The sequence below is a fragment of the Lepidothrix coronata genome, unplaced genomic scaffold (genome assembly GCF_001604755.1).
Source record: "Lepidothrix coronata isolate B3197 unplaced genomic scaffold, Lepidothrix_coronata-1.0 Scaffold18, whole genome shotgun sequence".
Classification (NCBI taxonomy): domain Eukaryota; kingdom Metazoa; phylum Chordata; class Aves; order Passeriformes; family Pipridae; genus Lepidothrix; species Lepidothrix coronata.
The window spans coordinates 4404734-4427263 of record NW_016690198.1 but is presented as its reverse complement, the minus strand read 5'-3'; the positions used below and the strand labels follow the sequence as shown (position 1 = coordinate 4427263).

At 37.0% G+C, this 22530-nt stretch overlaps 1 long non-coding RNA gene across 1 annotated transcript; it reads left to right on the top strand.

Moving 5' to 3' along the window:
• Positions 1–1512: 1512 nt before the first annotated feature.
• LOC108493610 lies at positions 1513–6828 on the top strand. The gene is made up of 3 exons (XR_001873540.1): positions 1513–1586; positions 2687–2881; positions 5367–6828. It is a non-coding gene; the product is annotated as an uncharacterized LOC108493610 (long non-coding RNA).
• The last annotated feature ends 15702 nt before the right edge of the window (positions 6829–22530 follow it).

The following is a 22530-nucleotide window of genomic DNA, read 5'->3' as shown; positions in this document are numbered from 1 at the left end:
AACATTATCAGAAAACAATGAAATCTGTTAATCTTCACCTCTGACCATAAATAGGAAACTTCAAAAGCAATTTCTAACTGGCAGTCTATAGAAAGAACAGTGGGAAGTCTTAAATGTTTTTCTCCATCTGTCTTCTATAGTCCAGATTTTGGGCAGACCTGCCTTACTCAATTGTACCTAGACAAGCTTCTACAGATTCTGCTGTTTTTTTCAACTCATTTATACTATGGGTAATTGATGTATGAATGATCTCACATCTTGATCAGAAGATAAACTGTATTTCTTTATGTGTGTTTCTCTGTAAGGAAAGACAATCTATGCACTCCATATGAGGTGTTTTGTACAGCAGCTTCCTTGGAGAATGCATGCAAACAGACTTCAAAGTCTTTTACACCTGCTGATGGTGTATCTATCTTTGAATTAGGGTTAAGGTATGGGGCAAAGGCTAAGAAGGTGAGAGACAAAATAAATGTCACTTCTAGCAGGTAAACCTTGGCATATCTGTCAGTCTGCAGAATCCAGCAAAATGAGCTTTCTTTTGGAGCTACTGCTATTGTGGCTCCATTCTAGTTCCCTTGTTCATATGTGAGGATTTTTTACGTCTGAGGATATAGGGGAGGATCTCTAATAGAAAACAGAGAAATAGATTCTTTCATGTGACTGCTTGACTTCAAACCCACCAGTAAAGCAGTGTTTCAGTTAGAACTTTCAGTGAATAAATTATCTTGGGCTTGTAAAAATAAACACACAAAGTTCAGAGCAGTTCTGGTGGTTAATATAAACCATTTGGAGAAGTTCTTAACAAAATAAAGCTGAAAATCTTCTCCCCAGCAAAAGCTAACTAAAGTAGAATGCTATCTCTTTGTTATTGCTTGTATTCTAGGCAAGGGTAGGGACTGGGATGGATTGTTGGGGTAGACAGTCAGACCTTAATCTGAAGATCTATTTTTCAACTCAAAATTTTATGATACCTAATACACCACAGCCAAATTTAACACAGTTCATAATATCTGGTTTATGTAAAGATATATTTTTAACATCTGAAACTAAAGAGTATTAGAAAACTAATGCTTATCATGGTTTTAAAATCCTTTCTGGGAATTGGTCATAGAATGATGTTTTATTCCCCAAATTAAACAGAATATGTAGAGTCCTTTTCTAATTCAGCATATAAAATGCCATAAGTAGGACCAACGAATCCAAATAGGGCTCTTTGCATTCTTTTGAGGAAAGATGCAGTGGTGCATGTGGAACTGGTAATTACTACATGATGTAATTTCAAGAGACTGGCTGACCTTGAATTTGGAGTGTCCCTTCTTCATTCAGTGTGTACTGGAGTGACAGACAAATTCTTTAGGCTTTATTTAATTAAGTAGTCAACTTGTTTTGAATTAGCCTTTGAAATTAATAGAACAATTAAATCTGTCCTGACGCTCTTCCATCTGCCAAAACACTCAAAAACACATTCTGGAAAGAGTAAATTCCACTATTATTTTTATTCTCTTTTCCTGTAGGGAACAAGATAGTGGAGCAGTACTGCTTGCTTACATGTCCTGGGTTCTAAGCACTGGGATAAGCTGCTGTTGGTTAGTGGTAATTTAAGATACCATATTACTAATTTTTTTGTATGAAAATGCAATATATACAAAAGATTATTATTACATCAGTAGTGAGAATTAATAACTTTTAAAATGTATATTTTGAAAACGAGCAGAGCAAATCTAGTAAAGTAAAAAATAGCTTAACATCACTGACTACTTCAGGAAACAATGACAGGACCTTTGTATTATTGCTAGAAAGGATCCTCTAGCAACACTACAAACGTGACAGTTTTGCAATATGAATTTTTTTTAAGAAGAGAGTCATGTTCATGTTTTTCCAGACTACTATTTCACTGGAGGTGGAGAGAAAGCTAAACACTTGCAAAGGATGGCTGTTGAGAGGGTGTTTGGAAACTTGAGAATGTATATAGTGGGCAAAAATAACTAATAGAAGGTTAAATCATCTGCATCAAGGTAGTTCTCCTTTAAATTAGTACAGAAGTAGATTAAAAAGCACAAAATTAGTTTAAAATGAATATAAATCTTTACAAGGCATGGTTAAGGTGGAGAAATTACTGTACTTTCATCCTGATTTTGTATGTTCACTGTTTACTGAAAGGGGGAAAAAAAATCTCTTCACAGATAAAAAAACCCCAAGATCTGTTCTTCAGTAAATACAAAACTAAAAATTTGTATTTTCAATCAATTAAGAAATAATATAATTTTTGGAAATAGGCAGTTTAAGGAAATCAAGTCCACAGTCAAATTAAACATATCATAACAAACAATATACAAATTTAGGCTGTTTAACAAACTTCTCTTAAATACTAATTTTGGTGAGAACAATATTGAGTAATAGTATATCCCTCTCCCTTGAACATGCAAGTCCACCCTTGCTTTTATCACAAAACTGTGATGAGATAAACTGTAAAAAATAAAACTGAACTTCTTCCAAACAACCCCAGAGTGTGAGTTCTCCATCTGCCCTCTGCCCCATTTCTGGGAAACATGTCTACTGACGGAAGAATTTGAAAATGTTAAAGATTAATTACCTGTTTGGATGCTATTAAAGTTTTGTAAATGTTAACAATGTGAGTAGACATGTGCATGAATATTAGAACACCTTCTTTTGTCCACTATTGCAGAGACTGCAGAGACTGCAGTGGTACACAGCCCCATGATGCTGATTCAGTGGACATGAACTGAGGTGTTGAAGTGACCTGCAAGTGAAGAATGGGAGGACTCTCTACTTCCTAAAGAATTGCTTCCTGAAAGAAAGCACTAAAAATATTAGAAAGTGTGTGAATCAACCTTCTGGACCCAAAGATGGTCTGGACATGGTAAGAAAGCTCTCTCATGGGATGCCTTAACAACCACGATGGATTCACTTTACAGAGGACTCATCTACAAATTTAACTTTACCTTTTTATGTGCTCTAGTCAGCTTTTTTCAGCTGGTGCTAAAGCCTCAACTTTGATTTTAGTATGTTTGAGAACAACGAAAGTTTACCAAAAGACCAGCTCAGAAGATGCTTTAGCACAAGTCTGACATCACAAGGCTGTCTAGGCTTGGTACAATACAAACATGAAAGTTATGATACAGCTCCTAAGATTTATACTCAAGCTATTGAAAATTATCTCTCAAGAGGGGAGTTTTTACAATTTCTCAGTACTATTTGGACTTCAGTTCTGTCACAAGAACCTCACACCATGAGGGTGTCCTGTTGACACTAATAAAGTCTGTCACCCCTAGATTTGGAGTGACGTAGTTTGAGTCTGTTGTGATGCTGTTCATTTCCATTAAAGTGAGGAAATTAGAAATGCACAAGGCTAACTAAGGACAAGTATAAATGCTCATGATACTAATTTTTCCACTTTACACATTTTAACTTCTTCAGATGGCAGCATTTCAAAATTACAGGCGAAAAAATAATGTTAAAATCATTTGAGAATGAATAGATTCCTAAGTCTAATGTTTTTTTCTCTCTAGTCTTGTACTTGCAAGAATTCTAAAATTTTACCCTTTTGTAGACTTTGCTTTCTTAAATGAAAAAGCACAACCTTCTCAAAACCTCTCCTAATCATTTCCCTTCAAAATAAAGGAACCACTGCACACATCTGGTCTGACACACCAAATTCCAATTTGATGTCATTCAAATGGAGATAAGTGCCAAAGACAGAAGTGTATAGAGAAAGAATACAAATTCAGCTTTCCTATACATATATCCCCTTCTGTCTATAAAACCTGGAACAAGACATTCATTATATCCCTTGACTAGTCAGAATTAAGTGCCATCTTTATTTGAAATAGTCTTAACTTTACTGAGAATAAACATTTTGGAAGTTAGAGAGTAATTTAGATCTTGCCCCAGCATTCTATTTATACATGTATTTAAACTGACATTGCAGCTGAAGCTCTCGTATTCTTAATCAGGCAGGGGTCTACTGTGACCTTGTTTCTGGCATTTCCTAATACGTCATAATTTCATGGGGTAGAAAAGATTTTAACAGAGAAAAAAACCTCAGCACTTTCGGTATAGAATTTATAGCAAAAATATGCAATGCCTCTTGGTTTGACAATATGAAAATGATTAAAATATGCTCAGGAACACCAAAAACTTTCACAGTTTCAATGCTTCCTTTGGAAGTCTATGCATTATACTTCGTAGGTCAGTGATGGTGTTTGAACGTCCTTTTAGGTTTCTGTAGGAAAGTACTGAATGAAGACATTATATGATCTCTATTTGCTTTCCATTCAGTCAATGAAAAAGTGTATGAAGATGTTCTGTTTGGTTTGAATGACATGATTTTCTTCACTAACATGATTAATGGTAACTAATTATCAAATTCTTATGTTTGTTGGAATGGACCATGGTTGGAAATCTGGTAGATTGTATAATAAATGACATCTTGTTTCTGCCCTTTTCTAGGATCAGTTTAGCTTATGATTCATAGTAAAGGGAAATACAAAATGGCAAGAGGTATTTGAACTCATGGCTTTAGGTTTCACTTCCTGAAATTTACTGCAGGTTAATGCAGTTTTATCTGATATTACAATGTGAAGACACAGCCTCGGTTTTCCTGATTTGTAGTATAACTCAGGCAAGAATAACTCCAGATTACACAGTGTCTGTGTATGTTTGTGTGGAAATGAGCAGTCTATGAAGAACTCAGTATTTAAAGTTAGGTTTATTACTTGTCAAGTAAGACCTTCCAGACACAGACTTTTCAAAATATAACAAACAGGCATTTTAAAGAAGTAGTTGGCATGAATATCTTAATTCTTATCTTATATATCCTTCTTGGCATATTCTAACAATGGTAGAGTATGATTCAGCTTTCTTGTGGTAGTTTAACTGTACGTGTAGGATTATCTTTGACAAGTGACTGGTGTCTCAGAAAAAAAAATAGAATATAAGAAAGAGATTAGTGAAGTGGAAGAGAATTTTTCATTTTTTAATTTAGTGAATGAACTTTCCTGTTTTGTTCCAGATTTACAGCACAAATGATCTCCCAAATACTAACATCTGGTCTAGACACATGCTTAGATTTCACAGCATATCCATTTAGACATTGCACCTTCATATGATGTCTGAAATGACTAAGTCTGAACCAGGATTTTTGAAGAAACGTATGTGAAAAATGAAGTGTACAGAGAAGTTTGAAAACATACATTATTTCTTGAAATTTCTCATGATTTACATTTGTTAAATATCCTCCATTAGCATTTTGTCTCTAAAGCAGCTTTGTGCAAGTGATCACATAGGAAAGTCTTTTCTTTTTGATTTTTTAACGCTGTAAGACATTAAACCTTTTTTTTTTCTAGGAAAAAGATGAAGTTGTGTTACTAAAATACCTTCGAACATTTCAAGAGGTGGTGCTGAGAGCTGCAATGCCAGCTCAGTCAAAGCTCTGATATTTGCTGCTATCTCCATGCATGTTTACAGCAGCTGACATACGAAAAGCCAGGGAATAATTTGAGTTTGAAAGCTATGAAATAAGTCCATTTTGGATCTGAATCTGGCTGTCAAATCACTTTGATGGGTTAATCTGACACAAAATGAAAGGATAGAAATGAAAGAAACTTTTGGCAAGCCTGAAAAAAACGGATGCACATCTGCAAGGCAAGTGATTAGCTTAGTAGTGTCCTTTCATAAATCAACCAGGAACCCCTTCCCCCACCCATACAGAAACTAGTCCTTTTTGTTCTTCAAATGTTTATTTATAGGATTATAATGGGGAAATGGAGGAGAGAGGGCTTGTGACTTTGATGATAGTGAAAGTCTGTACCCCCCAAACGTGGTAAAGGAGATAAGCATTATAGGATTAAATAGGCATGACAAATTTGTGTTTCAATTGGGGACACCATTTCAGGCAGAGATTTTTCTGTCAAAGTAGAAGATTTAACTAATACATTCTGCAAAGGAAAAAAATCAGCAAAGGTGGGAGGTTTTTCACTGAAAACTGATTAATTGCCCTTGGAAAACAAAGGAAGGAATCGTGTGCTAGGGGGTGGTGCTGCTCCTCTTTGAATGTCTTGTGGTGTCATGTCTTACACTGTTATTTACTTTTACACAGCGTCTCTCAGACGAAAGTGTGCAGAACACTGTATATCAAGGAGATGAACATATATTTGAGGGTTTGGACGCAACATCTGCACAAAATTGCTTGCTAGCAGTAAAATGTACTTTCTGCTCAATATCTTGCTTACTCTTTGAAAAGAGCAGAGAAGGTAGAAGAGGAGGAGAAATGGCAGGTGGAAATTTATTATGGGTTATAAAGTCTCTCTGGAACATTGCGCCCGTGTCAGACTTACTGCAACAAGAAGTTGTTGAGCTAGAACAGAACTTGTGAACAAACATGCCTGTGTTTGATAAGGTGAATTATTTCACAAAAGCAAAAAAAAAGATGCACAATAAATACCCTGTATTCTATGTCCTCCATTTCCAATGACTGCTAAGAGAGAAAGAAGGCACACATTATGGATTGTAGCAGTTCTAAATGAATTCAATGGACAGTATACACTGAGTGGGGACTTATCTTGCCCACCTTACTGCTGACTTGAACTTGACTAGTTGCCCTTCACTATCATAGGCAGAGAGAGCAGAAAGAAGCAAAACAGCAGAGAAGATGCCCTGTACACCCTGAGAAAGCTTGTCCAGCTTGCATGGAAATGCAGGCAGAAGACTTCTGGAGGTTACTCTCCCAAGCTCTGGTTTTACAGCAGAAATAAACTTTTTTGCCCCTTACACAATTATCCTGTAAGCCACAAAAAAAAAAAAAAAAAAGGGAGAAAGAGCCTCAGAAAAAGGCTTAAAGAAAAAAAGTAATTGGTTCTACTCTGAATCATGACAAGCCCATGTGCCAAGTTAATTAAAATGAAAGTAGTAAGCAGACTCTTCTGTCATACTCATAAAATATCTTCATTGCATGTTGAAGAAAACATTTCATGTAAGTATTAAATTCTACAATTATTTTCCAGACTTTCTGTTTATGAGGTAGTGGGAAAGCAAATAGGCTTAGCAGGGCTTTTTTTTTGACGTCACCGATCATACTTAAGAATTGGATGAACTTTAATTTGTACAGATTTAGTTATCATAGCACATTACATCACCATACCACTACTGAGTCCCTTGTAAACCTTCCTCTGTTCTCTTGTTTATGTGGCACACTCTCATTTTTCTTACAAGGACACACTGCAGCTTCGGATTCACTTGAAGATGGATGCCTAGTATGCTAGATATACTACAGCTGAAACCATGATCAGTGTAAGAAAATAACAATGTGTCCATTGTTACACTGGTTACAGCAAAAAAACATAGGTAAAATATTAACTAGAAAAGAATGTACCTCCCTGAACAAACTAGACAGAAATAATTGAACAGGGGTATTTTAGGAGAGGCATGCTATTTTTTTAATCACCTCTTCCTTCAGATGTTTTTCTGCTTGCTTTTCTTTGTTTGCTGCACTGGGTGCCTTGCTCTTGCTGTCTCCTGTTTCATTTCACTTGCTTTTACTGGGTGAAATGGGGCGGGGAAAAAAGGGAGGATTAAATAAGTGGTTTTACTTTCCCTGAGCATTGCTTTGTGTCTTGGCAGGGGGTCTCACTGGCTTTTTGCAGAGTTTTTAAGCTCCTCTTAACATTTTCCTTTAAAGAGGAAGCGTGTGAGAAAGTTATTATAGACAACAAGAAGAAAAAAATATTTCAAAACACTGTATCCTGATTGTGAACTTCACTTCACCTACAAATCTTCTGTATGCAGCTTTCCTGAGAATTTATAATAGTGGTTGTGTGGGATTTCTTTGATTTTGAGAAGCAGACTGAAATATCTGGAAAACGAGCCCTAAAACATGTTCGACATCTTTTGAATTTTCTGTGCCTTTGTGTCAATCAAGATTACTCATATGTTTGAGAATTTCATTATTAAAACAGCATTTGTCAGAATAAATATCAGGCAGTGCTCTGAATGTATAATTAAAAGAGAAATGGAGACAAATAATGGCAAGATATGTCTATAATAAAATTTACCTAACTAGTCATACCTAAGAGAAGTTAAATTCCACCTTATGATTTTAAAGATAGAAAAGCACATGGTTTATCTGCTTTTGGGCCCCCTGGTGGTCTAGTGGTTAGGATGCGGCGCTCTCACCGCCATGGTTCGGGTTCGATTCCCAGTCAGGGAACTGCTCTGGGCAGATGGAGCTCGTCAGCCCTGTAAGGCCATCCATCTAAGAGAAGGTCACTCTAAACAAACCTATGTCCTGAGGCCCTCACTGCCACCGTCCGAGCTCGCTCGGCCCCTGCAGATGAACCTCAGGATTAAAGGGTGGGCTCAGTTCAGCACACACTGGGTCTCACCTAAAAAATCCGCTGCGCAGGCTCGAAGGGTTAATGACCTTTCCCAAATCTTCGTTCACAAAGACTGGCCATACTATACTATCTGCTTTTAATGGAAAGATTGATATTTGGTTTTATGGCCAGTAATGATATTAATATTTTTTTATATTTTAAATTCTACTTTCTTTATCTTTTCTTAGAGAAGTTGTTATCTTGTCTAATTTTGCAAATGCTTTATAAAACTATCCACAGCTTTCACAGACTTCAAGCAAGTCAACTTACTTTTTTCTCAAAACTAGGGTTTTTGAGGGTGTGTTCTGAAATTTCATTTTTCAAAAAATAGGGTTTATTAAAGGCCAGGCTGATGACTGCTTTTGAAAAAAAACAATGTACAAATCACCCAGGCCCTTAGCAGGAATCTTGGAGACCTGGATCTGTAAGCTGAGTTGACATGGATAGCTCCGTGTCAAAATTCAGTATCTGACTGGCTATAGTGTGCTTTCAGTTCTCAGCCTGGGACAGCACCAAGAAGCTATGTGCAGCTTTGCATGTGAATAGAATAAATAAACTAGTGCACTAAGGCATACCTGTCAGCTCTTGAAAGCTCTACTGTAAACAGAAGAACTTGTCGAAGAAGAATACATTTTAAAATTCTCCTAGAAATTGCTGGACTGGAAAGGCTTCACAGAGCAAGAGAATAGGAAGTCTTGGAGGGTTGTAACACAAACAGGTGTCACTTTCATATGTCTTCAAACTCACACTTCAGTAACCTTGTTTTCCTGATAAGCTTGTGACCCTAATGCAAATAAAAAGCTAGGCTCAGAGTAATATTTTACCTTCTTCAATGATAAAATAATTAAATGTCTTTGAAACAAGTCCACAGTTAATCTAGCAATTTATTCTTTTGACTGACTCTTAAGCTAAACTTGACAATATATATCAACTCCCTGCCAGGGAAAAGGGGTGTTAAAAGAATAATCATGTAAGGAAAAAATACACAATAAGGAAACAAATCTGAAGCAACAGACGTCCACTGTTATTAAGCTAGAAAAATATCCAAGGTTAAAGTGACTTCTGCAACACTACACAGCCACGAAATTTCCACAAATCAACTGTAGCCAGTAGAGAATTGTCAATGAGCCAAAAATTCTCTCATATTCAGTGAATATTGACATTGCTTTCACGTCAAATGTGTGACCTGCACAAAGGAAGCATGCATATGTATACAGGGCCTTATGTGCTGATACACTGATTTTGCCTGCAGCATTTGACTTGGAGCAAAGGATTTCTGTGAGGTTTCTGTCATCTGGAGAGTGTCTGCACTGGATGCTTCCAGAAGAAAAATGTCACTTGCTCCTGGGTGCCAGGGCAAAATGCAGCAGTGAAAGAATGGAACCTAGAGAAATAAATATGGTCCTAGGGTTTAAATGAACCGAGTATCTGCCACTTATGTGCACAGTCTTATACAAGTTATATCAGAAATGAATGAGAAAAGGTAATGTATGCCTCAGGGCAACATTTAGGGTGTATTGGAGAATGCAGATATATGCCTTGGACACCGTCAACTTCACTGACACACCATCAAAACACCAAGGATTTCTGTCCACAAAGGTAGGAGGAGGGAACAAAGTGACTTCAGATTCACTTTGTAGTCCATTTATTAAATGTCTCTTCTTATAAGGACTATATAAACAAGGCTGGAAACAGGGCACTTGTGCTATGACAGAAAAGACTGTTTAGGTTTCATCATCCCTGCAGAGATAGAGTAGTTAAAAGACAGTTATTGTTATTTTGGTGCCCTTATTCTCTTCCCAGGCCTTCACAAGATGTGCTTTTAGTCACGTTAGAGCACTTAAATTTCCATTTAGGGTCTGTGTTGCCTCAGGCCTGGATCCCTCTTCTGATATACCTTCTATTTGTTTTACCATGAGAATGTGCCAAATTCAACTATCAAGGATGTGACACAAATTTGCAATTCACAGAATAAGTGACAACATATTTTAAATTTGAATATTATTTTGGACCTAGCAAGCGTGAGATTCTAAGTGAAACTAATATGACAACAGCAAACATTTTCTTTTTTCTTCTTTAGGGCAAAGAAAGAATTCCACTTGAATGTATGCATGGAATACATACAAAGATTTTTGCTATCGATTTTAAATTACCTGTTTGTGGGGAATATGATGTAATAACTTTAAACACAAAACTTGAAATGTGTAATGCCAGTAATCTAGTTTAAAGAGAGCAAAATGTCATGTTTCAGATTTTCTTATTACTGTGTATTTGAGTTGTATTGAAGTTAATATCAGACAATGTTTGCAGAAGCCAGACCACTGAACATCATTGTATGAAAATCTAATACTACGTAATGCCAGTTAATAGGATGGGAACACTGCATTGTGTTAGACTTCCTCCCAGGGAAAGTCACATCGCATCTCATTAATATCTAAGTGGATGTAGCACAATCATTCTGCTGCACACTCTCTTCTATGCCCAAGCAACACTTTGCCTTCCACAAATACATTACTTCTCACCAATCTGCTTGCAGAATGTGTGCTATTTAGTACCAAATCAACCACCACACTAAGAAACCACAAGTGCATGTAATTTGCTGACTGCAGTCTCCAAGCAAGAAGGTCAGCCAGATTACACAAGGAACACAGTGTGACAACAATTTACTTCAAAGGATATCTCCTGTCCCAGATAGCAGGGAAACTTTACCTACCATCAATTTTTTGTTCTCTGTACATTAAGGCTTATTTATTGTACTTTGTCTAGAAAATATATTTTTTCTTTCCATCAGGACTATCTCACAGGAGAAATTGCAGTCTGGATAGTGTTCCTGGATAGTGCAAAGTGTTTGGTATTACTAGCTATGTATGTTGCAGACATTTAGTAAATACCATTAAAAGTACAAAATGTAGTGTTTGCAAAGCTATCATCTGTATCCTACCTTATGGTAAAAGCCACAGCCTCTTTTTATTCAGAAAGTCTCTAAATACATATACAGAGAATATAGCAAGATATTCCAAATGTTCTATTCAGAGGAAACTTCATTTTCAACTTGAATCTCTGGATCAGTAGATATCCTCATGGCTTTGATTTGACATAGCAAGAGCATGCCCTGGCTCTCTGGTCTTTATGTCATTCAGATGAGGGATGTGGTGGAAAACACTGACATGTGGGAGTGTGGATCTGGGCAGCATTAAGGAGGAGGAAGGGAAGGGGATGATGTAGCTCCAATCAGGAAGCAGAAATCTTGTCACAGCACTGCATATAGATAAAGGATATCAGATTAGGAATTGCATTTTCTGTCATATCCTTGTCCCAAAATTCTTTTCTCTTTCCTGTCTTATTCTGGCTGAGATGTACATTTATTCAAAGTTGTCTGGTTTTGTACACATGGGCGAGTAACGGGCAGAAGTCTTTCAATCCTGATGAATTTTCTGTAGCACAATGAGTGTTGGAATTGTCAGTATGGAATTGTGAATATGTGATGGAAATTACCATTGCTAGGCTAAAACTTCCACGCTAGAGCAAATGCCCTGGAAATCAGAGATTTTACATATGTAGAGAGAGGGAATTTTTTATCACTACTTCAGAACTGAGGTAGTTCTGGAACTACTCTGTTTTTAGAGATGTGTCCTCACTTGATTACAGAATACAGTTATACTCACTGACCCTTTATTCAAATTTCCCAATGGAAAGACCTCTCAGCAGACTTTTAAGGTATATAGCATGTGACCTGGTGGGAGACAATACACTGATTGTGCAGGACTCTGAGAGGGACAGAGTTTGGTAAGTCTCAAATCTACTGTTTCATGAAGAAAGTGAACACCTACTTAATATATTGCAACCTAAGTTTAGGATTTGAATATTTTTAATATTAAAACAGAAAAATCCCCTTTGACAACATTAAAAGGAGAAAAATCCCCTTTGACTGACTCATTTTCTGTAAGAAGAAAGTCCTTCTGGGGGGAAATCTTGAATGCAGACTTTGTTTGGAGAAAATTTATATCCCACAGTTGCACGGTTCTCAAAATAAAAGCTTGTTACAGCAGGTCTGACAGACCTTTAAGTACAGCACAGTGGTGCTGCCAAATGGAACACACACTGCTGCTTTCCTGTGGCAGTAAAACTGATGTTTTAAACGAGTCTTGCAAAAGGATTTCTCTGCTAATTGCAGAAATAGATAACATGTGCCTTGAGCAGCCATTATTCATTTGACAGTAATTTTTCTTAAACTGTAAGTGGCATTCTGCTTCAATAGCATTGGAGCGCCTGATATTCCCACAAGAAATGTTAAAACTCTTCCATTAAGGAAATCACTGACTTATGGATTCTGGCTTTTGAGACTGAAGTTACCTGAGGTAGTGTGTGCTTGACTTCTTTTAATCAGAGGGTTTCATATACCAGAAGGTACTTTCAGAGACTTTTTTTTTTTTCTTCTTTCAGAGTGTTTTCTATCCTATTAGCATATGATATTATTTAGCCTGGAAAAAAGTATTTCAAATATAGGAAGCAAAAACTTTCATGTTAATTTTTTTAAAGAGTGAATTTTGTCAGAGAAACAAAGGTGATACCTTGATGGGAAATGAATATAAATCTACTCTGCAGATGGGATGATCTAATCCTGTTGAATACCATGGGTAGCAAGACCATCTTGATTTCAGCCAACTCTAACACATATTATAAATATATATAAACAAATGAAACATAATATGCAATAAAATTTATCTGATATTGAAGTAATCTAATATAGCTAAAATAGAAATCACAGGGGAAGTTCACACTGTGAAAAGTATTGGACCCAGCCACAAGGCTTCTGCAGTAGGAGAACCCTGTGTGCTGTAGGTGCTGCCTCAGCTCTCAAGAAGCAGATCAGATTTTCTGCCCTCGATTTTCAAGGCCCTCAGTTATCGCTGCTCAAATGTGATCTGTGAGATCAAAGTGTAGCAGATCAGATTTTTTATCCTCCATCGTTTCAATTTCTTTTCCTTCATTGCTTTAGCTATTATTTCATATATGTTAAGATTATGAAATTTGGGTTCACTATAATTTGCTTCCCCAGCTCAGGTGAGCCTGAATTTTTAAGTGAGCAGAGAGAGTTTAAAAAGCCGTAATGTACATTAAAATCTAGTTAACAGAGAGCCTTTTTTAATTTTGTCTCCCCAATAAAAAAGAGGAGAGGACTTAGCTGAGAGAGGCATAGAGCCTAGCACAAAATGTCAGTGATTCTGCGAAATACTGTACTGCTTTTCTATTAAGAGTATGAGATGTGTATAATAAAATTGGTTTAAGATTAATAATAAATGACAGTTCAGTAGATTAGGAATGAGGAAACTTGCATGAGAAAGCACTACAGGGGAATTAACTGTTACATAAAATAAAAGGAGTTTGAGACGGAAGCCACTGTCTCTCCTTAAAAAATGCTTTATTGGTTCATCTGCTAGCCAATTTAAAATATACACATATTAACACTTGAATCATTGCTTAAGATGTCATTGGGAAGAAATCTTATGTATGATAATATAATTTACATGAAGGATTATTAAATTGTCTTCAATGCAGCTCTAGAGAGAAATTGAAACAGTTTAGAGTTTTGAGTAGTGAATAGTGAAATGCTGCATTTCAGAGCTTCTAGGGAAAATGTTATTAATTGGAATTGTAGCTATAAGATTTCATGTGGCAACATCCTTATCTGAAATCAAGACTAAATAAATTATGATTATTTACAAGAAGAACAGGTGATTAAAAATAGATTAAAATATTTTTGCTACATCACTTCAAATAAAAGCTTCATGTTGGAATGGCTCTAACAATGTCAGTTGGTCTACAGAACTAGAAGCCTGAAAAATTAACGCAGTGTGAAATCTCTGAAATAGACTTTATCTTAAAGTAGTATTTTTATGAAATAAAACTAGCTGTTAAAGTGAGTAACAACACAGAAACTGGGCAAAAAAGACTATCATGGTATTCCCTCAAAACTAAACTTTTAGCTAATTGAAGACAAGTTTAGTATATATATCTCAGAAATCTCTATACAAGTAAGAAATTATGGGAAAATGTCTTTTAAAGCATGACTTCACAGATAGGCATCTAGACGAGTCCTGTATCTGTTTAATCTGCCTTCTACTCTGACACCTGGCAATTGAACACAAAGTCCTGAGTGCAAGTGTGCCATACATCATGAACGGAAGGATGGTCCTTGTCCTAGGAAGCTCATAACTGGAGCATAAAAGCGATGCTCCAGGTTAAGTGTTGAAGTGTATTATGCTAGACTGACGAAAAGATTAGGGTTGATTTAGTGTGAAGTCTTACAGTGTTGGCCACCACAACGTCTGCTGGAATCAACAGTCGTCAGAGCCAAGAATAGCTAGTACAGGAAAGTTTAAAACCTAGAAGTAGGTGTCTTTGGCAACACATGAAGGAAATCTTTAAAATTTGCACAGCATCTGCTGAATGAAAATAAACATCTTTAAATTCGCACCCTTCTGGAAGCCATGCTTCTTTCCCTGGGCAACAAAGGAAGACTCTGCTTGAATTTGCAGAGAGAAAAATCCTCTCCTGGACTGCTCTTTTCCCCCAGGAGGCATAAGAGAGGCTAACAGAGAAAAACAGAGAAATATGGAATAGACACCCTTTACAAAAAATTCTGTGGAAAGCTTTGAGAGAAATGCAAGTATTCGTTTTCCTGAGAAGCATGAGTGAGAATTTTTCTTATTTAGAAAGAGTAAAGTTATAATTTATCTAGAACTTAAAACCACATTTTTGACAATGATTTGGACTCTGAAAGTAATGAAGTTGGAAATGCTCTTCAGTAAAGAGTCCATGTCTTCAGAAAAGGGACTTCCTGTAAGCCTTCAAAATCTGTCTATATCTCAGTGTTTCATCAGGTGCTAGCTTCTGACATGAAGTTAAGAGTACTGTGATAAATAATCTATATGAGGCCAGGGACGTATTGTGCCAAAAATGTATTTATGGGATTTGCTCATACGGAAATCTCTGAGGAATATTTTATCCATCATATCTTTTTAATTTGATTCTGGGGCCAAGAGTGGAAGTGAAGGTAGTCTGTGATGCTGGATGGAGAAAATCTCCAATCTATCACATAATGAGAGAATGCTGTTATCAATTCTGAAACACTTGGTATAGGCATGTTACAATCGGGTTGTCTTTTGCAGCTGTCTTCAGCTTTCCTGGGACTTAGTTGTTTTGAGGGAAGTAGGTAAAGCAGCATATAATAGCATATAGTTCCATGAAACTATTAAAAAAATAAACCCACAAAAGTAGGACTCTGTTTCATTCCTCACTCCCAGCATTACAAACAAAAATAGATATGCTGCTTTAACAGCTGTAGACATCCATGGGCAAGGTCTGCTAGGAGAAATGGTACAGTAGCATGTAGTGGAAACTGCAAAAAGAAATTATGAGCTTCTCTCTTAGGAGACACAAAGGTGATCACATCTGCTAGGCTAACAGGGAATCACAAAAGGTATAGTGCCTTCTGGGCATTGTATTGTGTCTAGCTGAGCTGGAGTTTATTTCCCCATAGCAGCCCTCACAATGCCGTGCTGTGCATTGGTAGCTAGAAGGGTGTTGATAACACCCTAGTGTTTTGGCTACTGCTGAGCACGGCATCAGCGCTGTAACATTCCTTCCTCAATTTGAGGGCAAGATCCTGGGAGGGGACTCAAGTAGGCTAGCTGACCCAAAGTGACCAAAGGGATATTCCATACCATATGACATCAGCTCAGATATAAAAGCTAAGACAAGGAGCTGGAGCATCGCAATCAGCCAGAAACTTGTATTGTGGGAATAACTGAAACATGGTGGGACAACTCACATGACTAGAGGATCATGATGAATGCCTATAGTTTGTTTTGTAAAGTTAGGCAGAGAAGAAGTGGAGTAGGAGTTGCACTCTTTATTAAGAAGAACCTTGAATGTATAGAAGAAAACTACGGTCATTGTTGAAGTCCTATTTTATGCCTTTGGATCAAGATCAGAGGGGATCTTAGAGTGGGCATCTGCTACTGACCTCCAAACCAAGACAATAGGGAAAACAAAACAATATTTAGGTTATTTAAGCAAGCTTCAGGTCTACAGAACCTGGTTCTAGTGGGTGCCTTCAATTATCTAGACATTTGTGGAAAGAAGAGTACAGTATGTCACATGTCACCCATCAAGTTCTTGAAATACAGAGGACTATTTCCTCATACAAACATCAGGTGTGCCAACCAGGATCGAGGCACTGCTGGGCTTGCTACTCACAAAACTCACTTTGTAGTATCTTGGTTAGTGACAGCCTTGGCTGCAGTGATTGCAGTGTTATGGAGTTTAGGATCCAGCTGAGCACGCTGAAGATTAGTACTAAGAGAAAGGTTTTATATTTTAGTAAAGCAAACTTCAGCTTTCTTAGAACGCAACTGGGAGGGACTCCATTGGAAGCTTCTATGAAAGATAAAGCAGCCAGCCAATGCTGGGAGTTTTTCAAGAACATTCTCCTGGAAACACGAAAACAGTTTATCCCTTTAAAGGTAAGGAAAATAGGTGAAGGAAGAAACATCTTTAGCTTATATTCGAGCTTCTGAGGCTGTTCAAAACCAAATGAGAAGTGTACCAAGATGGAAAAGCAGACAAATACCCATTGAGAATCATAAGGTCGTTGCCAGGGTGTGCAGAGGTGCAGTTAGAAAAGCAAAACCTCAGTTTTAATTGAAATTGGCCACAAGAAAGGATTCTTCAGGACCTCTCCTCAAGCTTTTACTGTTTAAGAGAAGACATGAATTAGTCACCAACAATGCTGAGAAGTGGGAGGTTCTCAACACATCTTTCATCTCTGTTGGGTTAGGCCTTGGGAACAAATTTCTGGCTTAACGCAAACACAGATCAACCAGTAGAGAAGGAAGAGCTAGTATTTGAGCTACTACAGGAATTTGACCCCTATAATCTGGTAGCCATGACAATATCCATCTGAGGGTGTGAAGAAAGCTGGTTGATATTGAGAGGTCACACCATTGCCTTCGAGAAGCTGGGAAAAGCAGGGGACAACCCAGAAGACTAGAAGAAGGCTAAAGGCACCCCTATTTACAAGAAAGGCTTAAAGGAGAATCCAGAAACTATAGGTCCATCAGTCTTACTTAATTCCCTGAAAAAATTGCAGAACAATTTCTCCTGGGAGATATCATAAGTTCAGATGAAGAACGTTTCTGGGAAAAGCCAACATGGATTCACCAAGGGCAAATCATGCTTGACAAAACTGATTTCCCTCTACAAAGTTACCTGCTTGGTCAATGTGGGGCAGGTAGTCAACAGTGTCCACATGGCTTTCTCCAAGGTTTTCAAGGTTTCCTAGAGAAAGTCTGGACAAGTAGCCTGTGAGGTGGGTGAGGAACTGTTTGCCCGGCTGCACCCAGAGGGTGGTGGTAAAAATCTGCTTTCAAAATGGCCAACCTGTCACAAATGTGATCCCACAGGGATCAATTTTGGACCTAAAGCTGTTTAGTATCTTCAGTAAGTGATCTGGAGTATGGGATCAAGTATACACAGCTGAAATTTGCTAATGATTCCAAATTGAGTGGGAATGTGGACACCTCATAAGGGAGATCTACCCTACAGGAAGACCTGGATAGGCTGGAAGAGTAACAAGAGTCTTATGATGTTTGACAAGGACAAGTGTAAGATATTGCACCCGGGAAAATATAAGCACAGACTGGGATCTACTCGTCTGGGGAGCAACTCTGTCAAAAGGGACCTGGATGTCCAGTTGGACAAGCTCAATCTGAGTGAGCTGTGCTGCTGTGGCACAGAAAGCCAAAAGGATGCTGGGCTGCATCAACAAGGACACCATTAGGAGAGAGAACTCTACTCATCACTTGTCAGGCTGGAATGCTGTGTTCTGTTTTTGTCCCCGCTATACAAAAGAGATGTGGACGGGCTGGAGAGCATGCAGAGAAGGATCAAAAAGATGACCAAAGGACCAGAGAGGCAGCCATATAGGAAAAGGGTGAGAGAAATGGGTTTGTTCTGCCTCGAGAAAGAAGGCTTAGTGGAGATCTGATCACTGTGTTTCAGTATTTAAGGGATGGCTACAAAGACCATGGAGACTCCCTTTTAGCAAGGAGTCATGTGGAAAAGATGAAGGGTAATGGTTGCAAGTTACTCCTGGGGAGATTCCAATTGCATACAAGAGGAAAATTTTTCACAATGAGATCCATTGGAATAATCTCTACAGCAAAATGGTGGATTCCCCAATGTTCAACATTTTTAAGTTTGTTTGAACAGAATGCCAGGTCATTCCTGTGTTTTTGCCAAGAAAAGCTGTCCGAGATGATCGTCGAGGTCCCTTTCCAGCCTGGTATTCTATGAAAACCGAGAAATAGCCATCTCACTGCTCAATCTTGTTAAGCCTGATGAGGTTGTATGTGGTGTAAGAAAGACAATGCCTAATCCAAGTTATATAACAGCAGAATCAAGATCCAGCGTTGATCTTACACGTCATTGCAAGCACTGTGTGTGACTCACCTACTATCTGTATGCTTTTGTTCTCCATCTGAGAGGGATTAGTAAAGATAGATACACTGATAAAGAGGTGCACAAATGATCTGACAGTCTTACAGCATGCTGTCTAATATGGAATAATGGAATGTTCAAAGCAAATCTAAAACTTTACTGTATCATGGAGACGATTTTCAAAATGTGTATTTACAGATACTAAATGCCATACAGTTTCGTTGAAAGTCAGATTCATGATCAAAACCATTTTCAGATCAAAAACAAGTGAAAGGTTGGAAATTGTTGGGAAAGAATTATGTGAAACAAGAGGACTTATTTTGCCAGCTGCCTCTTCAATACTCTGAGTAGCTCTGATCTCTTCATCTTAAAAACAAATAATAAAAGGTCTAGTAGAAGTGAAGAAACTTCAGAAGGGGACAACAAGGAAGATCAAAGGTACTAAGCAATTTCTATATTGGGTCTGGCTGAGCAAACTGACACTCTTCAACTGGGATGAGAGAAATTTCAGGAGGCAGGTCCACAAATCATGGAGGAAGTAAATTGATTTTCTCACCATCTCTAGGACATGCTAGTGGGAGGCTAGTTCAAAACAACCAAAGAAGGTGTCTTCTAATCAAACAGAGGGCAAGCTGTGCTCTCTGCCGAGTTTGTTGTGCTGTAAAGTTTGTATGAGGGAATGAAGCAGCAGACTGGACAAGTTCTTCAAGAGAAAGTTATTTAAAGACTTGGGATCAACAAATGATTACAAAATATACATACTCAGGCAGTCTTCTGTGCTGAATATAGTTAAATATGAATCAAGCAGCATTAGGAAGAAGAGACATGATTTATCCTCTCTCATTCTTTTAAAGTCATTTGCTCACAAAGAGAGCTGGAAGCAGAAGATTGAATAATATGCACCTGTGGAGTGCCGTAGGACAGCTGTTGTGTTGTAAAATTACTGATAAAATTACTACAAATTAAATAACAATTGCATCATATGACTGAAAAAAGGTGATACCATTTTATATATCTAAAATCAAATTGAAAAAATTCAGTGCCTTCCTTCAGTATTGTTGATTTCTTCTCATGGTTTCATTTCACTGATTCAGGAAAGCAAATTCTAACGAGTCATCAAATACTTCTATAGAACCACAGGTCAAACAGCAATATTAGGAAAATTTGTATACGACACCACAGAGATATACTGATTATTGAGAATGGATTTTTTAATTTTCCATTATTTTATATGTAAGCAGGTGAAAAACAATACAGTTAAGCGTGTTACTAAAGTTTTTCTTCCCAATGACAACAATGCATCAATTTTAAAAATCAATTAGATGTTTATAAAGTGTTTGAGTCCTTAATTTTGATTGACAAATGGAACACCCTCATCAAAATACTCTCTCTTAGTGGAACCTAAAAGTACACATAGTGATTTCACTCAGCTCTGCAATGACATTTGCTATAATTAAGAAAGTGATGACTTTTTATTCTCTTTTTGTTCACGAATTCATATTTTTACAATCAATATTTAAAAAGAAAGAAAAACTTTACAGCATCATTAAGCACTGTAGTATTAACATATATATATAAATTTCCAGCTACACTCTTGCTTTTTTATTGTATTATTCTGATAGACTCCCTTTTTGGAAACTGTTGCATGAGGATAACATGTTTTTGCTTGTATGTTCAGTGCATGACACAAATATGTAAAACTTTTCTTAGGCCTTATTTTGTATGCCTTATATGTATTGTCACTTTTTGCTCCCCTAAATGAAACAGAAATAGCTTGAACTTTGAAGACCCATCTTTCAGATATCATGTGTGCTAAAAGTATATGTTACATTACTTTTATTAAATATGACTTCTGAATCCTCGTCCTTCCATTATTCTTAGCAAGGCAGCTCCCACCCACACCTTTTCTGAAAGGCATCGCCACATGCATGTTAAAGTTTGACATTTCTTTAGTTCCCCTCTACCCAGGGAGCCACTTTCCAAGTGGAGATCAGGAATTTGTTTACACAGTGTTGAATTAATATGTCTGATTTATGTCTTTGCCCTCTAAAGTGAAAGAACATTATTTTTTAATGTAGGGAAACAGAGAATGGAGCAAGGTAAGGGGTTTTTTATGTGAACATTTGAGGGACAAAAAATGAACAAATAAATCTGTGTTATTCTATTTTCAGATTTTCATCCCTTCCATTTAAAATCACTAAAAGTTAAAGGAGACTCATATTCACAATCCATTCTGTCTTAGCTCTAAACTGAGGAAATTTCCTCTTTCTAATATTTCTTTAGCACTTCAGTCAATGTACAACAATTCAGTGTAGAACAACTCTAAAATTTTTTATATGCCAGACTCATGGATATTTTTCTCCTTCATCCCACAGACAGCAGACTACATCCAAAAACCAACAATGAATTCTGCATCAAGATACACTGAATACCCCACACATATCCCTCTGGTATGTGTTATGAAGAGAAACTTAATTGCTAGAGAAGTCTTGAACTTGAAATGTAGTTTTTCTGCATGCTGTTTCCAAGAGATATCTCTGCATTGCCTCAGGTGAATTTATCTGACGTGTGACTGGAATATGGAAGCCCTCATTTCTTGTTTGCTAAGAAAAACCAATCCCAACTAAATAAGTACAAAACACAACAGAGCAACTGGAGGCTGTTTTTAAAAGGGCAGGAAAACTGGATGTGTAACAAGGATGTCACTCCGCCTTCTATATGGAAGACCTATATATTCACTCCTCCAGGATAATTCCCTTGATTTCTTACCCCATGAAATTTTAATTAATTTCAGTGATCTTTAAAATACTAAGATCTTATCCCTGGATTTGTGTTTCGTATTTCATAAACATTAGCTGAAGTTCTCATTTCTCATTTCAGAGTATCTTAAAACACAGATGTGACTTTCATGCATAACAGGAAGATCACCCCAAACTTTTATTAATTTTCATTTAAAGGTACTTTAAAAATAATTTGCTTTGATGCTATAAATCATCAGTGCCAACTTATTTGAAATAATTTAATGTTAAAACACTGAGATCATTGCAGAAAATGGAAAAACAAAGTGTTCCAATCATTAAAGCTGAAAAAGTTGGTCAGATTGAATTGCTTTTTCTCCTTTTTTTTTTCCTTCTGCAATGTACTTAATTTGCATAATAACAGGCTGTAGAAAGCTTTATTTCTGATAAATGGGAAAATACCTAAAATTTTCAGCCAACTGTAACACGTACTGTAAACATATATAAACACATTAAACATAATATGCAATAAAAATCACTTACTTGATATTGAAGTAATCTAATATAGCTAAAACAGAAATCCTAGGGGAATTTCATGCTATGTAAAATATTGGACATTCAAAATTTCTACAACAGAAGTCAAGATCAAGACTTATCTGTGTTTGGGATCTTACTGCCCTTTCTCTGTTATAGAAGTTATTCCTCACTACAAGGTAAGTGGGAAACATGATTTCATCTCCACAATAGCTAATGGGAGAAATCTTAATTTAGTTAGGCTACAACACAGAATTCAGATTTATCAGTGTTCTTTTGTTACTAAACTATGGGTTTTGATTATATATTTTGTTCAACCTGTCATGCAGGTATTGGTTTGTAAGACCAGTCATGCATGTAGAATC